At 40.7% G+C, this 21268-nt stretch overlaps 1 protein-coding gene across 2 annotated transcripts in view; it reads left to right on the plus strand.

Moving 5' to 3' along the window:
* chst11 (carbohydrate (chondroitin 4) sulfotransferase 11) overlaps positions 1-21268 on the plus strand; it is a 105817-nt gene that overhangs the window by 605 nt on the left and 83944 nt on the right. The window lies entirely within an intron of this gene.

Genomic DNA, 21268 nt, shown 5'->3' on the forward strand with positions numbered 1-21268 from the left:
TGATTGTCCGGCTTTTGTTCAGCTCTTCTTTCTCTCTGGCAGTGTGCGTTTGGGTGTGATTGGATGCGAGGGGCTCGCTTCCCCTCAGCTGACAAGTGGCATGGAGATGGTAGCAAAGGCTTTTTGTCTCCTGAAACGTGGCTTTGGCAAAGGGAATCGGTGCAGAAGGGGTTTGGCAAAGTGGGCATTTGGATCCATCTAGAGATCTAGATCGAGAGCAAGCAATAGTGGGGAAATCAATTAGGAGTCAACATCTAAAAATAAAGCGTCTTTGGGGAGCATTTACAACACATGTCCTCTTATCTGTGCGCGTCTGGAGAGCTGTTTAACAATTTATCACACGTAACGGAAATCCTCTCCATCCCAGCGGGAGTTCCGCGGGGAGAATCTGTAGCTTATTATGTTACATTAGGAGATGTGATATGTGCATGGCATTACTGAATCAACGCCCCACGTTGTATAGCAGCGTATCTGTGCGCGGAAATCACACAACCCTGCGTTCAGACGCGCAAAGCAGGAGCGCGCAGAGCATACAGCGGTGTGCTGCTGACCTACAGTACAACAGGTTTACTGTACGGTGCAAAGAGGGAAAAAATCTTTCTGGGTATTTGCTTTCCATGAACAGAAACTGCAGAAATGATAATCCCATAATTCTGCTGTTGGAGACGGTGAGTCTGCAAGGCTCAGAGGCTCATTTCAGATATCATGCATGATGACATTTTTTATACTGCTGCCCTTTTGTGTCTTTAGGGGGAGATAGCAGGTCAACAGCAGATGCTACATAGAAGTGGTGAACATCATCAGAAAGATGGAACCTAAAGATTAAGTTGAGGTGCAGCTCAGCACTGTGTGTTCTAGTCTGTTGTGTTATGGTCCGGTGCTTGTTGAAATGTTAAAAGTTTAGAGTTATAAGGGTTTATAACATTATGATATCAGTGAATGAAGGCCATTTCCATGTCCCATAATTTGTTGCAGCAATTTTTGGGTTGATCCCTTATTTTACACAGATTTGATGCTAAATTTAGCCATTTTTTAAATAATTGAATTCACAATTAGTAGCTTTCCAGTTACCCAATTTTGATGCAAGTCCAAAATTGTTTAGGGACACCAGTATGCAGAAAAATTGCATGACAAAACCAATGTGATTTCTGTCCAAATCTGCATGGGACTTGCATAAAGTGGGCATGTGTATAAAGGTGGGACTTGTAGGTATCTTTGCATTCAGATATCTTGAGGTCAGAGGTCTTTTGAAAATGGCCATGCTAGTTTTTATATCAAGACATGATATGTGTAGGATTCATTAGACCTTTAGACCTTAGTTTCATACACATGTCTTCACCAGTAACTAACAAACCTTTAGAACTGAACCTGCTACAGTCTCTGACAGACAACATTTTGGCTGAGAACGCCAGTTTCAAGGACATTAATACTGTGATATCTTCAGGTTACAGTTTCCACGTGAAATTGAGGCTTTAGTATCAGTCTATAGGTGATGATGTGAAACAGAGGAAAGTGTAGAGGAATTCCTAATGTATCTGAGTAATGAGCTGCTGTGACAACAGAGGGATGAAACATACGCCAGAGAGAATACAGGAGTGTCATCCATACCAGTTTGAAACCAAAGCAGACATGCTGTCACGTCTCTCATCAGGCAATGTTTCGCTGTAGATATAGCGGCTCTTTGTGAGTCACCAGTGTTGCTGCTGGCAGTGGCGAAAAATTGATATTTCTTATCCGCACAAAGAAAATCACCATGGTACACCTCTTCAGGGAACGGAAAATGAGTTAAATGGCTGGACTGTACTGTAATAATAGCTTTTTCCTCTTTTCTGATCTTCTGATGTGTAGAATAAAATGTCATTACATCACTTAATCAATCTCTGGACAGGGTCAAACTTCAAACCTTCTGCATGTCAGCAGCTGCTAAATAGATCAATATTTGGACCACATTCTGTATTGTTGACATTGGCTTTAATTCAAGGCCCACTACTGTATGTGTGGCAATAATAAACACTGCAAAATTAACCCTTTTAACCTATAATTAGGGGCCCAAGCAACAGCAATGCTCCCTGCTGGAGCCCTATTGTTTTGTTTCATTATTCTCTCTTTCATTCCATCTTTCTTTTTTCTTTCTTTCTTTCTTTCTTTCTTTCTTTCTTTCTTTCTTTCTTTCTTTCTCTCTTTCTTTCTTTCTTTCTTTCTTTCTTTCTCTCTTTGTCTTTCTCTCTTTCTTTCATTCCATATTTCTTTCTTTCTTTCTTTCTCTCTTTCGTTCTTTCTTTCTTTCTTTCTTTCTTTCAGACAGTATGGAAGAGGATAAGGGCCAGGTAGGAGAAAAAAATGAGAGGAGGGAAAAAAATCATCAAAATCATTATGCACTTCATGTAAAAAGTAGACCATGAGTTACAACCTGATACAACCTCTTAAATACATCTAATATATGTCTACAAATTTCATATAAATAAAATAAAAGCAGATTTTCCCTAAAGAATAGTTTCTGGTAGCTACTACCCAGAATATCTCATTTATGTGTCGGGGGATTTCAGTACTACTACACCCTTAAATAGTAGCTTGCAGTCCACCTCAGTGTTCAGATAGAAAACAGTGTTCCTCTGATGACTTACTGACCAGGGAACAACCTAAACATCCTTTCTTTCTTTCTTTCTTTCTTTCTTTCTTTCTTTCTTTCTTTCTTTCTTTCTGTTATTTAATTATTTCTTTCGGGGTCCAAGTAGTGATGCTGCTGCTGGAGCCCTATTTTCTTTTGTTCTCATTATTTATTCAGACACTCATTGACCTCATGGCGGCGCTATAACAATCAGGACCAAATTCAAGACCGAACGTCACAAAATGACAGAAAAACTAACAAAGGCTGCGGTAAAATAACAACTCCTTTGTTCCGCAAGGTAAAATTACTGTTTTTTCCAAAGGAGTCTGGTGACTTTGAAGATAGTGATATGTGCTGCTGAGGACGGGGTCACAGGAAGACATATTTTAAATAGATAAAAAAGGACTGTCAAAAAAAAAAAATCTGTTAAAGTGTATGCAATATTGAGAATATTTTCACCCCATTACATTTTCTGTCCTTACCTCACCGGACACAAGAGCTGCTGGTCTAACGTTATTTTATGTTATTGTGTGACTTTCGGATATGAACTAACACACCGGCCACACAGTATATTACATTCTGTGATTTCTAAACTTAACACAGCGACTGTTGACTCAGCTAGAGCTAGTGTTCCGCGTGGGTGCTTCCATTTTGAAAACAACGGCGATGGAGTTGGCCTTTAATTATACAGGGTGATGGGGAAAGAGAAGCTGTATTCCGAGGCAGGAACTTTGCACAGAGTGAGACCTCTCCTCCACTGTACATCATTAAATGAGCTTCCAGGCAGGGAATTGATTGTAAAAAATTGACCCAGTACTCCATTAAACCCCTGTCAAGACCCCCTGGATCCTGCTCTCAGAGGTGTGCCAATCTCCGCAGGCATTGCGTCAGCTTCTGGGTCACAAAGTGGATGTTTTATTGTGTTGTGGTGATGACAGGGTGCTGCATCCAGGACGCTCTGATTGAAGAGGAGACGTCTGAAGCAGGGTGTTTGTGCAGGAGCTGGGATATAACTTTTAATGCTGCAGTGTGTATTTATGCATGATTACACAGGTGAGACGGATACTAGTGAGCAGTGTGTGCGTGTTGTTGACTTCCTTTACAACCCTTCTTATCTCTTTCTATCTGTTTACCTTCTTTCTGAAATGACTCACCCCTCCTCCATGAACCCTTATCTTGATTTTTTCCCTTTTTCACTCTCCAAATCTTTCCATCTTCCTACACACACACACACACCCACACACACACACATGGCAGCACCATTGTTGTCCATCAGATAAAGTTCCAGGCAGCGTCTCCCTGCTTCAGGCATGTTTAGCAGGCCTGGGAATCCCGTCTGGCCTCCCAATGTAAACTCTCACCTCTCCCACAGGACTCGTGGGGTTGTGACCTCTTGTAAAAGAGACAGAGGAGGGGGGAGACACAGTGGTGTCACACCGTGGCATTAACAAACACACACACCAAGCAAGGCTTAAAGACTTGCTGCATATTTCAAATAAAAATGGAATTGACATGTTAAGATTTTTACTTCCCTGCGTCCACTGCGACTCACATGCTCCTCCATGTGGTGTGACAGAATAAAAGGAACGGACCTAGAGAGACTCCAGCCTGCATATTTACTGTATTCAAGAGCAGTTTGAGACCGCGCCAAATTAGATTTATTTTGGAGTGTACTGCCAGCCTGAGTCAAAGCAGACAGAAAGCATGGCAGCACTGAAACCATCTCTGAAGCCAATTCTCATGCACAGTGTCCAGTTGAGCTATTTGTATCTGTGTGTTAAAGCTAAAATGCCAACGTTCTGAAAACAATTTAGCTTTTTATTAGCTTTTTTATAACATTTCCCTGCATTCATTTGCAGATATGTTTTTATAGAGATTAGAAGTCCATTTTTGCATCTCAAGCAAGCAGCAACATCTGGTGGTGGTTCGGTGCTGCACCTCAACTCTCCTTTTTTAGAATAACCAGAGTTAAGGAGGAGCCACACACTTGGAGCTTCATTCTGGCTCTGCAGAAACCGATGGGTGATATGACGGAGATAACATCTGTAGTCCATACAGTCTATTGGACTGTAGAAGAAGAGAACATTTTGCTCTGGATATCCGGATATCCACAGGCTACACCGGAAGCCCAGAGATATTGGTCCCCAGAGTTGAAATTGTTGTCAGGTGGGTTGAGACATTGTAAAACCTGGATATATAAACCAAATCTATATGCATGGATAGATATTACAAGAGATAAGTGATTTGTGGTGGTATCACGGTTTCCATTCTGGATGAATATATGCCATATTGCTCTTGTTTTTAAAGAATTTTAAAAAGGTGAATGACATTTTTCAGGGCATGAAATAATAGCTTTGCATCCACTACACTACAGGCAAGTATTTCAACAACTTAATGTCCAAAATCCTGAACTATCCGTTTAAAGACTAGCTCTAAATTGAAATGAAATATCCAGTATTTGGAAAAAAGGGAAAAATTAATCTGACAAAGCGTCTGCTGGCGTCATAGAAAGCTCACATTAGAATATCACTCAGCTTATTTAAGATGCTTACTGACAGCCTGAAATACTGAGTCATGAGCAGCAAAGCTTTTCCCCAAATGAACATAGAGTTTGTGAGAGCAAATCCCACCATGCAACGGATTCCCTGTACAGTACCTGCACACTTACAAATACAAACAGCCTGCTGGTGAAACATGGGTCATTCGTGCCAAATGAAGGTTGTCACCCCAGTTGTTATATTTCAGCCAAAAGGGCCAGCTCGTTTAGTTTAACCGCTGCTTGCTGACAGCTGTGAGCGAGGACCCGTGCCCTTCCACCTCCATCTTGTCTCCCTGAATTCATTTTGGAGCCTAAGGTTACTTTGTGCGTGTGACAGATCGAGTCTGCCTCATCAGTCTGAGTCTCTGCTGCTCCTTTAAAGGCATTGTTGCTGCTGAGATCAGCGCAGCTAATAAGGCAGTTTGCTCTGTGGGCTGCTTGTTTGGTTTCTTTGTGAAGTGCCTCTGGGATATTTTGGAGTCTGTGTGTGTGTGTGTGTGTGTGTGTGTGTGTGTGTGTGTGTGTGTGTTTGCTGACACTGCAGCTTTGTTCATCCACTATACTGTGTCATTTTTTAAGCCTAACCTGCTTGTGCACCCACGTCTCAAAGTAGCACGATCACATTTCACGTCTCCCACAAAGCCCTTGTGCCTCCGAAGCGGTCAGCTGCACACAGAGACAGACCTGAGGGGCCCTCATTTGAAATCCCAACATGAGATTTTTGTTACTCTAAGTGTGCCTGTGTGTGTGTGAGGGAGAGATTTCCATAAATACGGACATGCGACAAAGCTATGGTTTGATGTATAGAATGGGAACGTCTTGAGAAAGAATGAAAAATACTTGCCTGGAATTTCTACAGGAAACTCGAAATTCCTCACCTTCATTGGTCTGTGGCAGTGTCAGCTGTAACTGATGCTGTAGTGGAGAGAGAGACTGCTGAGTCGCCGGGGTCGCTGACCTACAACGTGGGATCCTGTAATTGGAGAAATCCTCCAACCTGTTCTCATTCTCAAGTGATTTTCTCTCTTTAAAGGAAGCATATTATGCTCATTTTCAGGATCATATTTGCGTTTTTGTGTTTCTACTAGAACATGTTTACATGCTTTAATATTCAAAAATCACATTATTTTTCTCATACTGTCTGTCTGACTATACCTGTATTCACCCTCTGTGTGAAACGCTCCATTTAAGAGCCTGTCTCTTTAAGAACCCGTCCTGACAAAGCCCAGTGTGCTCTCATTGGTCCGTGTTTCCAGGCCTCTGCATCTGCACTGTCGCTGTCTCTGCACCATCAATTACTGTAACAGCACTGTAGTGGCACTTTGTAGCTAAATATAATACAAGTGTGACATCACAACTTGACAGATGTCCTGATGGCTTGTTTAAAGGAACTTAGAGCTGCTTAATAATCCAAAAAGACATGGAAATTGGACCTAATAATCAATATTGGACATTAAAAAGATGCCCTAATTGTTACAAAATCATAATTAGCAATCAATGGAGGTAATCTCTCCTATCTGTAGGCCAACCAATATATGGGTTGACTGATTGTAATTAATTAACCATTGGTTAATATTGGCCTATCAAGGGCATATCAGTACCTATTGGTATGTTGTCCGATTATGCACGGTTCAACTAAAAAAAAAGTTTTATATAAATGGGCATCAATTGACCAATACTTAACCGTTATTTGTGTAAGAGAGCAGGCTTCTGAGTACTTTCACATAGTCATATTGTAGAATTGGTGCAAAATCAACATTGAAAAGGTCTATCTTTATTATTTCCAGCTCAAAAATTCCTGCAACCTGTGAATCTTTCCCCTCTAATATTGCTATTGGTTTTGGACTCAAAATTCCCATATTGCTCTAACAAACTTTTAAAAATCTAAAGCTATAGAGGTTAATTTAACACTACAAAACATGAATAAATGTCGTACAGTAATCCAAACATCATTAACATTAAGATGTTCACACAACAGCTATAACCAAATACTAAGTGCCTCATCATGCCAGTATGTGTATGTGAAAATCCGTTCACGCGCCTTTGTAAATTAGGTGATGCTGGAGGTTTGCTAACATAGTGACTACTTGCAGGTCATGTGATACAGCTAACAGGATAGATTTGACCATTTTGGTCTCATATTGTTCTGTAAGTTTGGTCAGTGTTGGTTCCCAAATGGCCTACTGCAGAGATTCTAGCAGTATTTTAGCACCAATAAATCACTCAGAGGCTAAGAGATAAAAGGGTGGACATTACAAATCACTTTGCTGATTCAAATGGGTTATTTTTTTTACAAACTGGAACCTTGGAGTAACCAGCAGGGCTCCATCAATGCATCTTAATGCTTGAGAGGCCACAAACCAGGTCAATAAATCCAAGATGGACTCAGGAATGAGGCTGTTTAAAGCCTTAAATGTGAGCAATCAATTTGAAATCTAACAGAGAGCTGGTGTAGGGAGGCAGTACAGGGGATGTGGTCATGCCTCTTTATCCTGGTAATGAGTCGAGCGACGTTTGGTAGCAACAGGAGTCGACATTCATTGACTAAATATTTTATTTTTTATTTAAGTTTAAATGTCTAAGATCAGCAGTCAGGACAGCATGGTGAGCAAATCTACTGATCGATTCCATTGGAATTAATTGATTCTTGAGCAAAATGCTGCGGTTACAAATGCTAATGTGATGAAGAGTCCCAATATTACAGTAAGCACACTCACTGTGTTTCATTCCTGGTTCTCTATCAAATACTTTTTAAGCATGTTGGCTGCTCCTCAGGTTTGCTCTGTATCAAAGGACCGTCCTCCTGTCCTCCTGTCCACACAGAGACTGTCTGATGATATCACACACTGCGAGGGCCGCTGAGCGAGGACACGACCCAAGCAGATGAAATAAGATTGCTGCGTTTGTGTGTGTGATCGCAGTCATGCTCATCGGTGTGTTTGTACACTCCCCCACCTCCCTGTCCCAGTCATTGTCCCCTGCCTCAGTATGTGTGTGTGTGTGTGTGTGTGTTGTGAGAGAGTATCCCGGACGTCCTGTTTGTGTGATCTTAGTGCTGCTGCTGTTTTCCTGCCCAGCTCTGCAGCTAAATCCCAGATCAAACGTCCAAACATGAGGGGGGGGATCCCATGCTGTGTCCCACCATAGCATCCAGATCCAGCACCAGATTAGCTGCCACACATACAGTAGACCATTCTGTGTCTCAGGAAATGTGCCCAGTGTCCTTTGTGTTGTGAACTCCTTTGCAGAGACCGCTACAGTCCCTCTAAAATCTTTTTTTTTTTTAAAAACATTCAATCAGGGCAGAATCTGGGTACAATCTGGTTCATGTAGCGTCTTTCCTGTTTTAAGCGCCCCACACGTCTTTTCTCTGAGTAATTCAGAGCAGACCGACTGTGCTGCTCCACCGTCTGGACTTTGGGTCAGGCAGCAGCCGGAGGCCGACGCGGAGGACTCCTCATTTACTACACTGGGTTGATGACCATCTGCACAAGCGTCTGGACGTCATTAGAGAGGCGATGAAAGGCCTGCCACACAGGACACATGAAGACACAAACACACACACGCACAGGCGCACACACACACACACACATTTACTTATGTCACTTTTGGGTACCATAGGAATAGCACGAAAATCAGATGTCTCGGTTTGTCCAGGATTGTGCCAAGCTGTATGTCCAGAGTCGCAACAAATATCTGTAAAACGGAAACAGTTTTCAACATTCATAACCAAATTGTCGTAGTTTTTTACAACTATAGAAAAAATATATTTTTTTTTTACGTTTTCAGTGCTTACATAGACATTTATCTAACCCAATTATAAAGAGACAGAGCACACTTAAGCTCCGTCCCCTTGAAGGTGAAAAAACAAACCATCTCTCTCCATTGACTTTGTATTGAAAGAAGGAGCCTCCTTAACAATTCCGTCTGTTAGCAAAAAACTGAAAAATGATCAAAAGCTGCTATGTGGTGAAACGCACTACCAACAAGTTAAAGAATCTAAACCTAAGTTTTAATAACTTTTAAGAGACAAAGTGGATACAGATGTATACAGACATGAGACATACAATGAGACAACCATGGACTGACACACAAACAAATTGTCTGATTTATGATTACTTTAGCACTCTATGTCTACCAGAAAGGACAAGTTTGCCTATCCATCCATCCATTTTCCTCCGGGGCCGGGTCGCTGGGGCAGCAGGCTAAGCAGGGCATTCCAGACGTCTCTCTCCCCAGCCACAACGTCCAGCTCCTCCAGGGGGACCCCGAGGCGTTCCCAGGCCAGACGAGAGATATAATCCCTCCACCGTGTTCTGGGTCTTCCTCGGGGCCTCCTACCAGTACAAGTTGGCTGTTAGCAAGCTAATGTGAGCTAAAAGTTTGCAAGCTAATGTTAGCTATAGCCTATGTTCACAAGCTAATGTTAGCTAATATCAATGTTTATCCCCTTCAGTTGAGCTTTTCAGTTCGTCAGATTTTAAAAACTTAGTTCTGGGATCTTTAACTTGTTGGTAGTACGTTTTACCACAGAACAGCTGTTGATCATTTTTCCTGTTTTTTGCTCGTGGACGAAATTATCAGGGAGGCCCCTTCTGGTTGTCTTCAGAGTATGATGCGTGGCGCTCTGTCTCTAAAAAACAAAAACAATACACCATGCATCTGATTCAACTCTGATTTGTATGTATGTGTGTCAGTCAAAATTATCAAGCCTGTTGCTAGCCTATGAGTCACAGGAAAGTTGTCAGTATGCTAACGATTAGCTGTCATGCCAAAAAAACAAAGAGCTCCAGGATGCTTACTCTTCATAAATTGACTCTTGATCCAGTTTTAAGCCACATTTCTATAAACACTTTTTAGAGTTTATAGTTAAGTTTTCAGAGAAACCAGCTGAGAAAACATTGATGGCAACTCGGTTTGCAGCATCTCCAAGACATCCTTTGTTCACCAAACATTATCTGAGAAACACAGATTTTTTTTTCCTCAAGAAACTGCTGCAGTCAGTGTTTTTAATGGTTTTAATCCTTCTGTTTCGTAACCAGGATTTAATGTTAATGTTTTGATTGAAAGGCCCTTTTCGGCGGCAGAAAATAGAGAAGTGTGTGAAATAATTCATTCTAGACTGTCAAGATTCCTTTATGTTTCCAGCCTTGTGAGGATGCTTTGTCTTTATAAGTACAGAAATAGAACACACACACACACACACACACACACACAAACACACCTTTACGACCATTAAGTCATTAGCACAACTAGTGAGACATCCCCAGAACAACAGGCAGGCTTATTCTTGAGGGAAACAATAAACAGACTGAGGGTGTGTATGTGTGTGTGTTAGAAACACAGAATAGCCCTTGCAGATTTACCCGCCTCCGGTTTTGCATCCCTGATAACTGTGTGTCATCGGCTGGTCCTCCCTGTCTGAGGGGACTCACACACATGAAACACACACACTCACCTGATTTCTCACAGCAGACACATACCGGCCGTGTTTCACATGGGAAAACTGCCGTCACACCCGCCTTCTCCCCCCCTGAAAAACCACTGTCTGTCTGGAGAACAGGACTCAGCTGTGTCTGTGATCCTCCTGATGCCAGTTATACAAGTCGACCAAATACTGTCATAAAACTGTACACATGAAGTCTGTCCTCGTCCTGGAACACAAATGGGTGAGAGGTGCTGCGGCGCAGACGTCTGGATTTAACAGATGACGGTGTCCCAGATGTTTTTTTGGGGTTTCTCTCAATCCCTGAGGATCATTTCCTCCGTCTTCCCATGAATCAGAGGTGTGGACGTTAATGAAAGGAAACATCCGTGTCAGCAGTGTTGTCTGCGCCTCAACATCTGCCTGCCACACATCCTAAAATATGTCTCTGACTGATCAGTGCTTGTTTTGACAGGTATCAGAGAGCTTCCCCAAGGCAAGAGTGGATAATGGCAAAACATCCTCATCTGGTTCATATATTTTAGAAGCATTTTACACATTTACTGTATGATTTATGAGTGATTGTGCTGGTTTTGAAGGTGCAAGTGTGTGTTTGTGTGCAGGCGGTTAAAACCTTGTACAGCAGTAAAATGAGACATGGCTACCATCTGTCAGACTTCCATGTTCCACACTGACATCTGGTCTGTCTGTGGTTGTCATTGTGTGTCCGTGTGTGTGTGTGTGTGTGTGTGTGTGTGCGTGTGTGTGTGTGTGTGCGACAGGAAGGAAAAGGACCAACACTTAATGGAGTCTCCAAGTAAAAGCAGGGATTTTTTTTAAAGCTTTAAAGGCAGCGACACAAATGTGAATTTTAGGGATTTCAGTAAGCAGAAGTCCTGTAATGAGAGTTAACTGCACACTTCTGAGAATTACTGCATGCTGTTCTTCTTAATGGATGGTAAGGAAGTTTAGAAGAGTTTGTTGACTCCAACTTTCTGTGGACAGAGTAGGAAGCAGTATTGATTCGTCACATCCTGTGAGCAGAGCCGATTTCCCCCCCAGAGATTGAGTGTTTAAAGTAAAGTAATTGTTCAACATTCCAAATGGTGTTAAAGCCTTTTGGAATCTAGCTTCTGCAGGGTGACTCCATTGGTTGTAAAAAGAAGTAAATTTGTATGAAAATGACCCTATTTCTCACTTGATTTATTACCTCAGTTAACATTCATGAGTGTACGGCCTCAGTCGCTAGTTTCAGGTCTTCTTCAATGCAGCATGATGATCATTTTTGCAAATTATGGTCCCATTTACAATAAATTAGAAAATAAAGGACGGGGCTAAGTAATTAGTGACAGGTTGCTCACTTCATCAAACTTTTTAAAATTTTGTTTGTTTAAAAAATGTCCTGTACAGACTAAAACTCACTATAAGGAGTTGGCTGTACATATTGAATTATTACTCTCCCTTTCTTACCAAGCTAGCTAACTAGTGCTAGTGTTAACTGATAACAGTGTCATTTCGGCTCCCAATTCTTGTGCTGGTTTCCAAAAAAAACAATATGGTGACAGGCAAAGTGCCAACTCAAGGCTTCAAAACCAGAATCCTCAGACTAATGTCGACTTTCACCCAGGAGAACGGGGTTCGTGCCCCGTGTGAAAATAAAAAATACATTTCTTTATATACTTTTTTTTTGTAATTTCTGTTTTTAGTAACTTCTGTGGCTCTCAATTTGTGAATTACAGTTTTTTAAATGCAACATATGATACGCAATCTACGTAACTTCTATGGCTCACGTCTACTTCACTTCGGGCTTATACTTACATGTATTTACTGTTTAAACTGGATTTAAAACTAAAAGCTAGGTTTTTGCCCTAAACCTAAGTCAGTGGTTCTGTAGCCTAAATAAATTGAAACTGCAGCCTTTTCTACAACCGCAAATCCATTTTTTTTTGTATCAATGTTGGGTCAGAAATGAATAATTTCCATAGATCCAAAACAAATCCATGCATTATACACGAATAAGTTTGCCTCTTAAAGGGGCTGGGGCTAACAGCTATAGCACGTCTAAGGATCTTGTAGTCCCTAGCTGCACCCCTGGGTGTGTGTAACTGTGCGTGTTGAGTGCTGGCATGTTGATAAGTGTGCAGTGGGAGTGGAATGGTCACTACGGTCATTATGCACAACTGCCCCTGCTCATCTGCAGGTCCAGAGCAGCAGCAGCAACAGCAGTAGGCGAAGACGGGAATGTAATCACACCACCGCTGCCGATAAATATTGATTTGGTTGTTAGGTTTTAGCCCCAAGCAATAAGTCGAGAGTGTGAGTGTCGCGCGTTAGCCACATTTGGGTATTAATAACGACAGGACCGGAGGGAGCAGGGGCATTTTTAGGCGGTGACAGAACGGCTTTCAGACCAGATCTCACAGCCAGTGTTTACCTCTGGAGTGCAAGGAGCCAGGGGAGTGTGTGTTTGTGAGTGAGTGTGTGTTTGTGTAAGTGCAGGATGTCTGAGTAGGCATGCAGTTTGCCCAAAATGTGACATATTTGCCTCCAGAGGATAAAGCAAGTTTGTGTAACTGGAATTCTTATCTTTGGGAATGTCACCGCATTGATTTAAGAATTAGGGGAAATAAATGGCCATGGTAAGCTCTTTGAAAATAAACACAAAACAGTGTATATTGTGTTTGTGTGTGTGTGTGTGTGTGTGTGTGTGTGTGTGTGTGTGTGTGTGTGTGTGTGTGTATGTGTGTCTGTGTCCCCGGCTGCCAGATGTACTGTAGACTGTATGGCGTAAGAGAGTGAATCATGGCTTTAATTAAGTGGAGGAGGGCTGAGCCGTGTCTCATTAAATGGCTGCTGGAGGAACATTTAAACTTGCCTGCTCCACATCAGCTACTGGGACACTATACTGAACAACTGGGAGGGATTTTCCACTCCTCCTCCTCCTCCTCCTCCTCTTCCTCCTCCAGTCTCTCTCTGGATTTTGACTCATTCTTTTCGCTAAAGAAAAGCAATAATCCACCCTCGGATACTCTTTAAACACTGCTAAATGTCATCACTCTTTGGTATTCGGGCCACTCTACGAGGGATTTTGTGATAAAGTGCTGCAGTTAACTTTCTCAGTGTTGCTACTTTCTTTAAATGTGCCCCATCTTGCTCAACTTCAGTTAGATAGTTCCTACATTTCTTTAATTTAGAAGAGCAATCCATCAATTTTGTGCCCATTTTCCTTAAAGGGGAATCCCAACAATTTTACACATAAATGTCAGTTTACTCGTCTTTATGTGTATTACTTAGCCCCTTTGCAGATCTCCCTCTTTTTTAGAGGGGAAGGGGTTGGGGTCAGGGGGTCTTTAGGGGGAGATAGCAGGTCAACAGTACATGTCACATAGAAGTGGTGTACATCATCTGAAAGCTATGAATCTGAAAATGAATTTGAGATGAATCTTTTGTCAGCTCTAATTCTAGTCATAAATCAGTAATGTTAATTAATCAGTCAATTTATTAATTCAAATGTGAAAGTGTATAAGTGCTTGCAGCTTTATGTTGGAAGTAAATTAAGGTCATTGCATGTTTAATAATTTCTCATTAGCTGTTAAAACAATTTTTGAGCTGATAGTATTTGTTACACAGATTTGGTGCTAAATTTAACAATTTCTGCCCACTGGAGAATTGTGAAAAATGGTCAATAATCCCTCCAAAATACCACATTAAGACACCAAGACCTTAAGGAGCACCATAGAAAAATCCATACTGTAATTTGGTTTCAAAAATGTGTGACATTTTGCGATTGTATGGTGATCACTTGCTGAAACTCCTATATTGTAATATACCTTGGGAAGCCATCCATACAATCTTAAAACAATGAGGTCAAGTTTAAAAAATGGTCTCACTGCAATGAAATGTATGCTATTGGGACTAACATCCTCACACAGCTTTCCAGTGACGCCCAATTTATGCAATTCCAGACTGTTTAGGGACTGTTCAGTGTGCAGAAATATTAAAATTCAATAGGCAAAAAAACACACACAAAACTACTGCATCGGAAAAACTGTCTGTAAAGAGGAGACTCATAGCCTGTAGAACCAATTTGTATTAAGATATCTTGAGGTCAAAGGTCAAATAGCCATCCAAAATTAAGGCTAACTTTAGACCCCTGTCTGAAGATAGGTGACATGTTTGGTTTCCTGAGGTCCTTTAGCTTCACATGATACCAAAATCTTCTCTAGTGAGAAGTAGTAATAAGACTTTGTCTGCTACAGCCTCTGAAAGAAAAATGTTGACCAGGCCAGTGAGTGAACCGTCAGGAAGCTAAGGGGTTAAAAAGGAAAATGTCTTTTTCATGCTAGCAATCTGGTTGAATTTCTGCTGCTATTGGTGTCAAAATCTTGCTTCTCTTTCTTGATGGATTTCTCCTTGTATTATTGAAGGTTGAAGGTTGGTTGTGGTGCTAGATAAACGTCTCTTTGATTCTGAGAGACTGACTCAACGACCCACCAACAGGAATATAATACTTTTTTTTTTTAAAAACAGAGTTGATAAAGTGCTTTAATAGACAAAGCAGAGAAAACCAAACAGTGCAGACACACAGAGTAAGACAAAATTAAGGTGCAATAAAGCAAGAACACAAAAGACGCAAATGACAAATGAGAAACAATAAAACAACTCCATAAAAATAAATACAAATAAAAGAATACAAGCAGTAAAAAGACCCTAAAAAGACGACATCACATAAAACCAAGTCTATAACAATGCGTCATAAGAAGTGATTTTAACAAAATTGCTGATTCTGCCAGCCGTTTCTTGTCAGGCAGGTCGTTCCAAAGCTGAGGGCCCTGATGGCAAAGACACTGTGACCTTTAGATTCAAGCCCGGACTGTGGAACATCGCAGCTGGCCCGATCTGAGGATCTGAGGCTGCGAGCTGGCTCATATCAACATTACCACTAAGCCAGATCCAGACATGCTTTAAAAGTGATCAGTAAAATCTCAAAACCAATTCTAAATTTGAAGAGGGAGCCAGTGGAAAGAAGCCAGGAATAAGGTTATTATTACAATTAACCCTCTGAACTTCAAAAAAAATTGCCAAATGTAGCCAGAAACGGTAAAAACTGAAAAAAAAAAGTTATTGTCGGATGATAAAATTTCTGATGCTTTTTGAACCAATCATATGGGACAAACGCTTCCATCAGAAGTCTAATCTAAATAATTTAATTTTACATGTCTGAGACCAACAGTCACATGAAAAAAATTCACAAAGCTTAGACTGAACTGCAGTAGTTGCACTAGTTGGAAGTACAGGTTGTAACAATGTAAGTAATTCAATATGTTTAGCATGTTGAGCTCCTGTTGTCCCCCCAATATTGTCAATCACCTTGCTGTTTTTCTTCTTTATTTGAAATTATATATGTCATTAAAACTGTGTTATACTGCACAAAAACACATTTCTAAGTTCTCCCACCTTCTAGCCATGACGGAGCTGTTTCCATAGAGGTGCATGGCTTTTATATTGCTGTTAAAAATTAGGCCACTGTCAGTAAAATGTGGCAGGAACAAAAAGAGAGAAACTGTTTGGGGTACATAGGACTAAAACCAGTGATTTCTGTCATATATATGTTATCTATTGGTATCAAAATACCACTGTACACCAAACACAAGGTGTATCAGGGAAGTGTTTAAGACTTTTGATTAGAAGCTGTTTTCCAGCTCTTCTTGCTGCTTATATCAATGTCTTGACAGTTTCCAGTTTCCACCACGGCTTCTGTTGTGGAAAGTGAAATTACTTTTCTTCCAAAATTGCTGGCATGACAATTGAAACTCAGTGGAGATAAAACCATTATGTGCAGTTCTACCTGATTAATTGTGCAGCCAAACACTATTTCCCCCATCACTCACAACTCCTCCGCGTTTTCCCACACCGCCTCTTTCTTCTTCCCTTCATGCATCTCTCTTTCCCATTATCTGTCCATCTGGGCTCAGTGTCTGGGGAGTTTTTTCCAGCAGTGGTTTTATTCTGCCAGCATGGCCGGTTTGGCCCGTGGAGCTGGTAGTCGCTGCCATCGGCCTTGCTGCAGACTCAACGGTGCGGTGCGCCATGGCAGCGCAGAGCCTGCTCAGCTGGCCGCTCTGATGGAGACTCAAAGACTCCTCTCATGTCCCTCCAAAGAGGTCAGGGCGGACATGTTGGCAGAGAATAGCAAACTAACCTCTCCTCATCACTGACTCAGCATACACACACACACATTAGCATTAACAAACCTTGAAGATGGAGCCGTGGAGTGGTTTGACAAGGCAATCTAGTTCAACAAATGAGCCAATTCTCTCATAAAGTTAGCTTATCCCCCTGGGAGCATAATTGTTCTCACTGCAGTCTGCCTGTTAAATTATGTATGTTTGTGACCAAATGTTTTTTGGTTTACCTTTTTTGCATTCATTACGCGTGAAACATCACTTCTAAAATTCAAGTAACTGAAATATTGTGTTGATATTGCAACACATCTTGATCCTAGGTAATCACATTATAAATTTACATAAATTTACATTCACATAGTGAAATGGAATGAAATACAATAAATTATGAGGATGATACAGAAAAAAAAAGAATGTAGACCCAGGAGACCCCAGAGTGGTATGCTAGGCCCTAGGAAAAACTTTCAAATAAAATTTGATTACAAATAATTTCCGAACCTCCATTGTAACCTCCTAAACTCCTAATTAGATTAGCATCACATTAGCATTAACAAACCTTGAGGATAGAGCTGTGGAGTGGTTTGACAAGGCAATCTTCCTGCACAAATGAGCCAATTCTCTCATAAAGTTTCTAAAGCGTATCCCCCTGGGAGTATAATTGGGCTCACTGCAGTTTTCCTGTTACTTTATGGAATTGTTGACTTTGGCTGGAAGGTGAAAATGTAAATAACAAGCTAATTTCAACCTCTGAGGAGCATTAATGTGCTATATTCTGTGTAGCCTTTTATATTGTTGAAGATGTTAAAGGTTATGTTGGCATTCCTGGGCAGTTTTACATCCCTTTCAATGGAATCACTCTGGTCCGAAATCTCCATAAAAAGATATCTGCATATGTTCTGGTTTCTGCGTTCTGGTTTCTGTTTGTTGTCTGAGTAGTATTGAACAATCACATTTGCGCATGCCTTTGTTTTATGCAGGTAATAGTCTGTAAGTTTTGCTGTTTCTTTCAGGAGTGAAACAACCCTCCTTTTTAAATTCAGCACCATACAACAGCTTCTTTTTCTGATTGTGAAAACTAATTGCAAATTTTAGAGACATTTATATTGGGGCTGAGGAGCGGAGAGCTGGGACACACTATGGTTCTACTCACTAAGACTATTGGACTTCAGGTACCTCAGGGTCCATGCATGAAGTCTAATTCATATGCAGGTGTTCACGTGGAGTAAGAAAAAATGTCAGTCTCTTTGGTTCAATCATTTCTCTTATTAAACTAGTAAACAGAAAAGCAGGCCTTTGGGGTGACAGCACATTATTTTAACCAGAGGTGGGAAATAGTTGTTACTGGGTGTAACTCCAGTTGTATGATACATGTGTAGCTCTCTAATGACTGTGTTGTTTATTAATTTCCAATAAAAATATGCATACATGTACATAAAGCAAGCATATTTGTCCTATTGTGCAAATATATGTGATTAAATACTGAATTGATTGGTCGCCGTTATTAAAATAGACCAAAGTATGGACATAGATAACATGAACCAACCAACAATGCCATCGCCTGTGCCAGTAGTAGGGTAAAAAGGAACCCAATTTGAACCAAATAGTAGCCATAGCCAGTGCTTTTGTTCCACAAATAATTGTCAAACTTTCTGACACATTTTCCCATGAGCCCCTCCCTCTCCTCCTCTCTCTTTCTACACACTTTCACACTCTCACCCTCCCCTCTACCCGTCTAAACCACTGTGAAGGCAGCGTCTGTGGTGCGGTGTCTGGCCGGGTCACACCAGGACACACCGTGTCTGAACATGACTGAGGGCGAAGAGAGCAGGATGAGAGGGATTCGGGGGAATAAATAGAAGGATAGAAAAAGGAAGAGGAGGAAGGCACAGGAAATTATGACAGCAGTGGAGAGAAAGGCGATCACGCGAGGGTATCGAGGAGTCCAGGAGTGGTCCATTTTCATAAGCATTTTTCTTTGTTAGGACAGTAGTAAAGAGGGTGTTGATTTATTTCTCTCTTGCCTCATTTGTTTATCTTTTGCTTTTCTAGGCAGATACTGTAGATGTGATGATGTGTGAAATGAATGCATCTTTGAAGTAGATTTCCCTTCAAATTCTACAACACTGTGCCGTGCCGAGGCTTCTAGGCGCTGTCGAGTTTCTCTGTGATAGCCTGTCTTCACAGTAATTATACTAATGTCTCGAAATGAATGTATTTATGTCTTGATGTCATGAAAAGACTGCGGTACACGTAGCACTTCTTTTAAAAGTCACAGTTGTTTGTGAGTGTACTTACTGTACTGGAGAGTCAGAGCCGGGCTCCAGCCAAACCACATCCAGACAAGCACAGAACAGCATCATAATACCAGAGGGTTAATGACAGCTGTCTGCTCCTCTCATCTCTACTGGAGTCTGCTTCACTGCTCTCTTCTTCTCCTCTTCTTCTCCTCTATCCTCTTCTGAGATATCCTCTCTGTACTATGGATGGTTATTCGAGGTGGTCCTTACCTTTACTTAGCTCCAGTGTTAGAGCATAACAAAGTACATTTACTCAAGTAGGATACTAAACTTACAAGTTTGAGATACTACTCTGAGATAAACTCCTATTCCACTATAATGATGATATGGGATATATCCTGTGAGGGTAGAAATCTGTCCAGTAGATGCCCCAATAGTGTTTCTACCACGTGAGTCTTTCTCCAATAGGCTCACATTGGGAAACACACATATGGAAATCAGCGGATATATTCTTTTTTTTAACATTTTGTAACAATCCCCTGTAAAATTACTTTTTCAATTCAATTCAATTCAATTCAATTCTATTGGTTTACACTGGTTACACTGTACATATTGCCAAAGCAAGCATCAGAAAAAAAAAGATAACTGTAAGGAAAGCAATATTTACAATAAATTATTATAATTCTATTATTCATTTTGAAAGAATAGAAAAACAATAACAATAAAAGAAAGCAATATTTACAATCATTTAATTACAATCAATCTATCATTCATACAATTTAACTGCCCCAGCAAAGAAGAAGAAAAAATAAAAATAAAAACTCCTTCTCTCTTTCTATCAGAATTTGAGTCATTGACCAATTTCATTCTGGCAATACTACACATAAAAATAAAAAAACTATTTAAAGAATTTCTTAATTGTATTTACAGATGGATAACATCCAACAAAGGTTTATTCATTGACAACATATAATAAGTTTTTGATCAAATAATCATTTTAGGCTATTTCTTAAGGAAAAAATTTGTGAAAATGTGCTGTTTTAAGTTTAGTTTTGGAATGTTAATCAGGTCAAAAAAGTAATTTTAAAATGTGAGCATGCACAGATTCTAAGGGCCATCTTTGATGACTAATTCATTAATCAAGAAACTAATCTGAAGATTAATTGATAATGAAAAGAACCATTAGTTGCAGCCCTGGGGTTCTTCTAATGATTTTGGCAATGGCTCTGAGTCATCATTAGAATCCATTGTTACTATGAATCTACGCTCACTACAGATGCCATCCTCCATGAAAAGCAATTTAAACCCTTTTAGAGCCATATTTGTATGGAGCCTACAGGGAGTGGGTATTTTGTACAAAAGATTTCAGTGGAATATTCGCCTAAAATGGATGTGTTTTGGAACCAAGGTCTGAGTGAATGGAGAGATATTTAGCTATGACTAATACTGTAGTCTGGTATGAATGGTACAAAACTGAATGTGTGTGCAAGACTCTGCATCACACTGGAGGCCTGAGTGGGAAACCTTTGCTACTTTCTCCTTACAACTTTTCTTTACCTGCCTCCGGCTTTTCCAGCCTTCTCATCCTCTCCTCACACAGCTGCCACATGTGATTTTAGGGGTCCTAAATATAAGGTGAGAGTTTTAAAAAATGGTCTGACCACAATTAAATGAATTAATCTTTTTGGAATAGCAACATCACACATAAATACATTTGAAGTTACTGAATCCATATGAGTCGCCGCTTTCCAGTCATTCACAATTTATGCAAATGTAGACTGTTTTAGGAACCCAGTATAAAGAAATATTGAAAAACAATAACTAATCCCCCCCCCCCCCCCCCCCAACTCCATGTACATGTGCATACAGTGGGCATGTCTGTTGAGGGGAGGCTGTATTTTCTTGCCAAATTTTACCTTCACTTTTGAGCATTTTCCCTTATCTTACCAAGGGATTCCTAAGACTGTCTGGTTTCATATGATACATAGCTATCTCTTCTCTTCTCTTCTCTTCTCTCCTCTTCTCTTCTCTTCTCTTCTCTTCTCTTCTCTTCTCTTCTCTTCTCTTCTCTTCTCTTCTCTTCTCTTCCCTTCTCTCATCTTGCAGTGCAGGTGCTTTCACCAGGCACCTCAAGAGAACCTCAAAGCGATCTGTCACTCTCCGTCTGAGAAGACCCATCTGTCCTCTGCTTCCGCGCATGTGGAAGAATTGTATATGTACCCGAAGGTTATCCGTCTGTGTGCTTCATGAATCACCAGCGATGGTGATTAGGAG

Source organism: Centropristis striata, chromosome 22, assembly GCF_030273125.1.
Source record: "Centropristis striata isolate RG_2023a ecotype Rhode Island chromosome 22, C.striata_1.0, whole genome shotgun sequence".
Lineage (NCBI taxonomy): Eukaryota > Metazoa > Chordata > Actinopteri > Perciformes > Serranidae > Centropristis > Centropristis striata.